Here is an 8,038-nt window from a genome sequence, read left to right as displayed (position 1 = left end):
ACTGACAGAGTTTCCGGGTGTCTACAGTATCCGGAAGATAAATGAATTGACCTGTCGAACCGAGGAGAGACTCGCGATCGATAAATCAAATTTTCTATATAGGTTCTCCCGGGAGGAAGGGATCGTTCTGCTCCACTACTTGGAGCATTGCCAAGCTGTGCTCGAACAGAATCCTGCTGGAAGCATTTAATCATCTTCTTCGGTTTCATCGAGAAGCGGGGTCTACCGCTCTTGAATCACAGTTTTTCCTCCCCCCTCATCTTGAAACCGTAACACCCTCTTTATCTCCCAGCTCATCTCATCCAACCCTCATTTCCGACCCCCGGTTCTCCTCTTCTTTTTCGAGAGAATAAGGCAAACGCTCAGGAATCAGAAAATATCTCGGACAGATATTGGAATGAATGCCTGAACTTCGAAATTGTGGACACTCCGGGAACAAACGATCGAGTCAGCGACACCAAATTCATTTAATAGCGAAATATCCGGCTGTTGCATCTGGAATGCAAACTCGCGAGCTTTGTGGAGATTTATGTATCCTCAAATAATTGGAATCGAAAACTTTCGATTGAGTCTCTGCTAAGATTAAGGGGTTTGTCGCACTGCAGAACTGCCGCGCAGATAGATTAATCGAGCCCTTCAACTAGTGATCGATCTAAAATCTTAGAGAGCCCGCGTTTCCAACTCCGGAACTCGGGGAGTTCCAGTCGGCGTAGCTATCCGCTCGTGTTACTTCTGCGACCGCCGCGCCTTTCCGGGGGGCGGAAGGGAGACACCCACGCTCGTCGCGTCTCGAGGCCAGTCGGGAACGACCATGAGCGTCTGTCGAGAGAAATGCGCTTTGACATGTTTCAGTGCCACGGCAGGTTGTAATGCATCCGGACTGAAGGGATTTTCATCGAGAGGCTCCCCTCTCTCAAATTGTTCGTTCCTTCCTAAGTGGGGAGGTTCGGAATCGCCTTGTAGGCTCCTTAGAGCCTTATTCGGGCCTTCGTGGCCGCAAAGGGAGATAATCGTTCCCGGGAGAAGCCAAACACGAACGGGTGCTATTCAAGCAAGACATTGACGGCAGCGTCAGGGATCTTATGCATGATCGAATTTTCGTACGACAGACCGGTCCGAGCCTCGTTCGCCCATCGTGTTTTTGCCGGATTCGAGAAGGGAATTTGGCGCCTCGTGCCTCGTGCATAGGGGAGGCGATGAAAACGTGATGGAATTCGGAGCATTTCCCTAGCGGAACCTCTCCTCCGCGACATCATCTCTCCGAAGGCGAGATCTCCTTTGACTACTCACGGGGAACGGTCCATGCAGACATCTCAATACTCCTTTTACAGCTGCTCATACCTCGATGCCTTTATTGTCGCCATGACACACTGTGAAAGTATGTGATGTTTCGCCACAGCACGCTATGCCGACCGCCAGGAAATTAATGATTCCGGATAAAGGTAGGACTGCCGGCCAAATTCGATTATTGGTGTCCGATGCAGTATCTCAGACATTGTCCCGACGGTTTCGAAATTCCGCGTTGTATCTATCGTATGGCGGTACACGAGTTCCCTGGAGAGATCGCTCCTGCGGGTGCCGCGGAAATCGGAATTCGTCGAAGCTCTTTAAACGTAGACGCCCTAGAGGAGCCAGTCGGAGAAGCGCAGGTCGAGAATTTCCCTCTCCCTTTATTCGGTGGCCATCGGGTGGATTGCTGAAGCCTTGGGCAGCAACACCAAAGTGATCAACGCCGAACAGATCTTGTGAAAGGGATGACAGGTGCCGGTGGCTCTGAATGTTCCTGTCAAGGTGTTATCACCTTTTCTAGTGGGGAGTGAGATTCGTTCCGCCCAACTCCCCGGTGCCCGATGTGCGACGTTCGGGAAAAACTCGGCAGGGCCCGAATCCTGACCGGAAGTCGAGCGGAAAAATCACTGATGCTTCGTTCCGATCGAGAAGGGCGCCTGAGGTCGTGATCCTCTAGGGATTCTCGTCCACGGATTTCGTCCACACATTGATATTCGCCTGGTGGGGGCCCGAGCCTATATACGACCCGAGCCTCGAACTTGATCTGGGTGAAAGATCCTGCAAGACTGTGTGCCGAGTGCGGTTGCTTTGCCCGATCGATATCATATCTTGCAATGTGGCGTGACGGGAATCCGTCCCGAAGGCTGAGCACGTGTGCGAAATCACTCGATAGAAGAATGCTGTCGAATCAGAATCCGTGTTCCGGCAAAGTCAGAGCGGGTCCGGGGTTGAACAAATCTCAGACACTGGCGCACAGGTGGTCGTTTTCACTCCGTTCGATTACCAGAATGGGTATAGCTGCGCTCGTCGGCTATGCGGAGCATCCGATAGACGTTCTTCTTCTGACATTCCGTCGGAGCAGCGCTAGATATAGCGCCCATTTCAGCGAGGAAATCCCTCCGATATTTCCAATCTGACTCAGGAAAAGAACGTCGTCCGCGAGAGGCTGCTCCCCGGGCTAAAAAGTTCTGGGATTCGACACTACGAGGAAAGTTAGGCTTTGTGTAAAGATTTAGGGAAACATCAGGTTTCTCATTTCCTTCTCGCGTCCCATCCGTCGAATAGGATGCTCGGAACTTCTGTCCCGCTGAGACCTCGGGGACCTCCTACTAGTCCGCTCAAGGAGCGAGCAGTGAAGCGGGAGTTCTTCATCCGAGCAAGGGTCACCCGGAAGAATCAAGAAGATTACCCTCACTGTCTGGAGCTGAACGCTGATACAGCCTTCTCCTGGGACGGGATGTTATCGCCGATTCCGAGAAACACCTCCGCTTTCGACAGGGACTAGCTCGGAGCTTTGTTCGTCGGGCGAAGACCCTACGGGAGGAAAACTTCAATAATCAGTCAATGATCTGCATTCCGGACTGGGAATTTCGAAAAACCAGGTGTACCCTCCTCGAGAGAATTTCTCGGAGGGGGGAAAATTCCATCGGATCGTTGGGGTGCTTCGCAACCGAACCCTTCTCTGACTGAGTAGTCGGAACAATGAGACTGTTGATGTGGTTCGCGTCTTGGCCGCGAAATCGAGCGCATGAGGACGGCGCGCGGCGGTCGGACTCCCCTTGGGAAGCAGACAAAGGATGCAAGCGCGCACTCGAGAGTTTGAAAAGACGACACATGACCCCGACGAGAATACATTCTCCCATTGTAAGACTGACTGACTGTGTGAGATAGGGCTCCGGAGGAGGAGCGTACTATGAGTGTATACTATGTGTATAGACGCGTTCCCCGTCCTCGACTCGTCATGAGCTAGAGAATCGAGAGAAATGGGGGAATTAGGCACGTCGGAAGTCTATAGATGAGCCGGTTGACCTTCGATGCCATCCCGAGGGATGAGTCTCGAAATGAGTGCTACGAGTCGAAGCTTATTGCGCGTCGAAAGTCCTACAGAAAGCCTCTGCGACTTCGCGCATTACGCGGCAATGCTCCCCAGCGGACAGCGGTTAGATCTCGAGCTATCCGATCAGGACTTACCTCGCGACTCTTGTTCACAATGATCGCATCGATCTCCCTCGACGTGATATCAATAACTCTAATAAACGGGTTTCCCGAGCCGACGGGGGCCGATGATTCCAGGAATCATTGTAGATCGAGCTTAAAGTCTTCTCTGTTCTTTTATTCGTTGTTCAGCGTGGTGGGCGAGGGTTAACCTAGGCGAAAAACTTTGATGACGATTATCCCGGGGCCGACCTCTGAATAGATGCTGCTGATCATATTGTGTATATTTTTCAGGATCGAACACTTCTGAAAATATGTCGAAGTCCGTTGATGCGAGTTTTGAGGACGTCTGAAGGAGATTTTGCTCGATCGTTTCGATGCGGCATCGGGTGTCGGCGATGTCGACGGCGGCGTCCACACCTTGGTCTTAGACAGCAAGCCCCATCCTGATTTGGGCATTGACCCCCGGAACAGTTCCATGGTCGGTGATTTCCACATGTGGGATCGTCGAGTCCATGAAAATTACAGAATGACCGCTACCTCCATGTGGGTTCATAAGAAAGCCGTCTCGATTTCTCGAGGAACGCGCGAGAAGCTTCAAGCCGGTGAGTGATTTGAATTTCCACAAACCGCCTGGGACATTTTTGTCTCGAGCTCCTTCCGTCTTTGTGGCCTGGTGATTGGACAGTCGGTCAGGATATCAAAGCGTCTTCAAAATCAACGAGTTTTTTGGAATCTGGAGTCGCTCTCAAGAGGCTCTCTCTGGATACGCCGACGTCCACCTGCGGGCATCGGACAGGAACGGGCTTGTGTACTTTTCGTGGGGAGGGAGGCTTCCGATCGAGGCCACCCGTCCCACGCGAAAAAACATACATACAAGGGTCGATATAGGGAGTCGAATAATCTCGGGGTAGAATCATCGAATCGGAAACCGTCACCGCTGGCTACCGAAGGTCACTTGTTGATGCCACCTCCCAGTCTGAACTTCCTTTGGATCAAAGAAATCGATCGGAAAAGTCGAAACTCGAAGCGACGGCGCCCGCTCCACGTCCTTGAATCCTGGAGGTAATTCTTCCAGAGATTCTTGGTTCCAGAAACAATTGTCCGATTCGGCGCACTCGTTGCGGACCTTCTACTACGGAGCAGAATAAAATTCCCGGTCGGTGCTCTGATCCTGACTGCCACCGTAGATCTCGAGAGAGTCCATCGGAATCACAAACAAATGTTCGACTCACGCGGAAGAGCCGCCGCCCATTGTGATCCCGAGAGCGATTTAGACACGCCTGCAGAGAATACCCTGCCGCATTCGAACTCCGATCGGAGCCTTTTTATTGCACGTTTAGACTTGCTCTACGGCGATCTTTCCTCGCCCTGACTTGAAACGGTGCGCTTCCGATCCGAAACGATCTCTGGAGAGGGCACTCAGGACACTCAGGTCCACAGAACAAAAAGCAGCACCACATGTTGGCGGAAAATTCCCATTTCGGGGTTATTGATCGCAAGGCGGCGTGAAGCAAATCGGAAAACGACATCATGTGTTTTGTGTTGATTATCTGATGCGACTCTTCCAGTGTAATTCTCACGTTCTCGTCGAGACGCGGTAAAGGTCGTTTCCGTATACGTGCCGCTCATTACGTCTGCTCACGTCACGGAAAAGGATCCGCTCCCTGCTGATTCGGTGCCGTGGGCATCCTCATATATACCGACGGTGTGCGGGAAACATGTTTTCCAGCAGAATTCCGCACGCGACGCGGGCGTCCGAGGAAAACGCTCCGGAAAAGTTGACGACGACAGTCAAAGATCGGTACCTCGGGGTCGATGCGGACATGCCGCAGGATCGAATGACGATCGAATGCGTTCGAAGCCACACCGCGCGATGTTCTTGTGAGCGTTGCCTGCCGGCCCCGTGTTCGGTTCCAGAACTCCAACACATCTTCGAGTTCGTCGACAGACGCGGCTCACTTCAGGTCGTCTCAGGCGGTCGAGAAGCGAATCACGAGCCGACCACCAGGAAGTCCCTAGCTCTCGGATTCCGCTCTCCCAGCCTGACGTCAACGCACAGATCAAGCGAGAGACGACGTCACGACGTTCCACCGTCACGTCCTAGCAGCAAAGCGGACTCAGGTCACCATGAGGAAAAACGCTCAGATCCAACTCGATCACCCGCTTCTCCTCAAGGGGGAACCAGTTGCTGCAGTGTGTCCCAATGTGAAAACGTGACACGTCATCGCCCCCAGCACCGCGCCGACGACACCAACCCCCCCCCCCTCGCCCACGTCCCAGACGACTAATACTCCGATCAAAAACGCAACGACGCCGGATGCCACTTCCACTGCAATAGGAGAACTCCCGAGGGCACCCCGATCCGTAATTATTGTAATCACATTGGGCACCTAAGACTTCTCTAATGTAATCGTCGCTCGGGGACGAACCCGCACACGCCAAAGGGGGAAAAATAAGATCACCGGTGGAGCCTCGAGGAAGTCTCCCTCCAGCAGACTCGAATATAATGGCGGAATCTGCGAGAGTTGTTCAATCGGATGAGACAACACGGAAGCCTCGATTTCCGGCCTTCCGAATGGACATATGTCTGGATAGAATTCACCGATCTCCCAGATCAAGCTCCCGTAAATGAGAAAGTGAGATAAGTGATCTTTTCGGGGTATGAAGTTCGAACATTCTTTGCTTGGTGTCACGTTCCAGCCGTAAGGAGGCGACTAACAGAATTGACGGCTGTGCTCCGAGGTACGGAGACAGAGAAAATCAAGACGATCGTAGGACATCAAACCGAGTCGTTGAGCTACCGGGCCACATGGATCCGGTATCCGATTCGGAGGAGGAACCGTGTGCCGAGAGTAAACATCATGACGCTGAAACGGAACTCGATACTCTCGAATACAAACTCCAACGCAAGGATGAGGCGGCGCCAGAAGGGACGACCCGCTCAGGCTTGTCTACGGTGGATTGGAGGATCGTAAAAGATTCGTTTTGAAACATTCACGATTCCTTCGGAATATAAAACGGAAACCTAAGCACGAAGCATCGATAGCACCCGGGGAAAGTCACCGATCCCCTTTGGCTGAAAGGTATCGGTCGTAGGCACGAGAGAGCGACAGGGGTGCACATGCCTACTTTCTGCAATTCCGTGGTATTGGCTTGCCGTGATCGACGAGGGAAGCTTCGTGCTTCTATTTCGTGCCGACTGCCAAAAACCGAGCGAAGCGACGGGACGACAAGTGATCAGCGACGCTTGCCGACCAACGGAGCCTCAGGGAAGAATTTCGTCGGATCTGAGTAACTCCTGTTTTTGTCTAGTCTAACACAAGGACGGAACTAATTTATCGCTCAACCTGACTGGGACGAAAATCCTTCGGAGCCCTTACGATCTCCTTGCTCGTCTGCGGGATACACACTATAAGAGGTGCAACAAGGACACGAGCACAACGGTGGAGAATTCGCTCCGGAACCCGATGCCCCTGGAGATCGACTTTTCTTAATAATATATCCGAAGCCGTCCTCAGGCTTCTAGATTCTAGATGACCGCAAAGAACATCGAAAAAGAAATGAATTTGCATCAAATTTTCGTTCAGGAATGGGGTGACACTAGAAGACAGCCCAGTTGCTCCCCCTGGAGTGGATCTTTTCCCGGAAGATTGTAGAATGGACACCCGACGAACTCGGCTTTCGAACAAAGAGTATCAATGCTTCCAAATGGTCCGAGAGGGTCTGCCAGCCATCAAACTCCCACGGAAGATTAGACCCCTCGACATCGGGCTCCCCGATCGCCGTTTGCAGTCGTTCTGGAAACACATGTTTGTGGAAAACGTTGGCATGCCACGATCGAGTGGATCTGCCCCCGGATCCATAACTCTCGTCGAGACGCCTCCCCTGGGGTTCGAACGGAAACGCATTGATTCGGTAGCTGTCGAAAATAAAGGGAATAGGCGAAGGGATCGTTAGCGAATGAGTGCGTTTATCAGATCGGTTCTCCCTGCGGTAACTCGCATTTGGAGAGCCCACCCTCGGCTGCGGCTCATTGTGCTTTCATTGTTAAGCGTAACCGCAATTAGCAGCGGTTACGCTTAACAAGGCGCCTCTGCGCAAACTTCCCCCCACACCGGCGCCGACGGCTCGAGATAATGCTTAGTGCATCCGATGCGCTGCAGGCAACGAGAAAGATCCGAAAGGAGGAAGACATGCGACCTTGCGGTCTGGACAATGATCGAGATACCCGTGTCTGGATATCACACGTCTCCATGATTTTCCACGAGAACGGATTTCCGAGCAGTTTGAATCGAGCGTCTCCTATCCGGAAGTCTGCCACGACAAGCGCGTGAATATTCTCGGAGAATATAGGCGCGTGAATATTCTCGGAGAATATAGGCGCGTGAATATTCTCGCAGAATATAGGCGCGTGAATATTCCAGTATGGATGATTATCACGCAATCAGGAACACGGAGATACGCGATTACCAGCTCGCCCCTTCGATTTCGCGGACGGCACTTGTATACAAGGAAAAAAAGGTACCTAACTCAAAGCGCTGATAGGTTCCCTGTGATGTATTTCCGATCTGATTTCGCTAATTAGATATTC

The sequence above is a fragment of the Galendromus occidentalis genome, unplaced genomic scaffold (genome assembly GCF_000255335.2).
Source record: "Galendromus occidentalis unplaced genomic scaffold, Mocc_1.1 scf7180000077529, whole genome shotgun sequence".
In the NCBI taxonomy this organism is placed as follows: Eukaryota; Metazoa; Arthropoda; class Arachnida; order Mesostigmata; family Phytoseiidae; genus Galendromus; species Galendromus occidentalis.
This window is presented reverse-complemented; position numbering follows the sequence as displayed.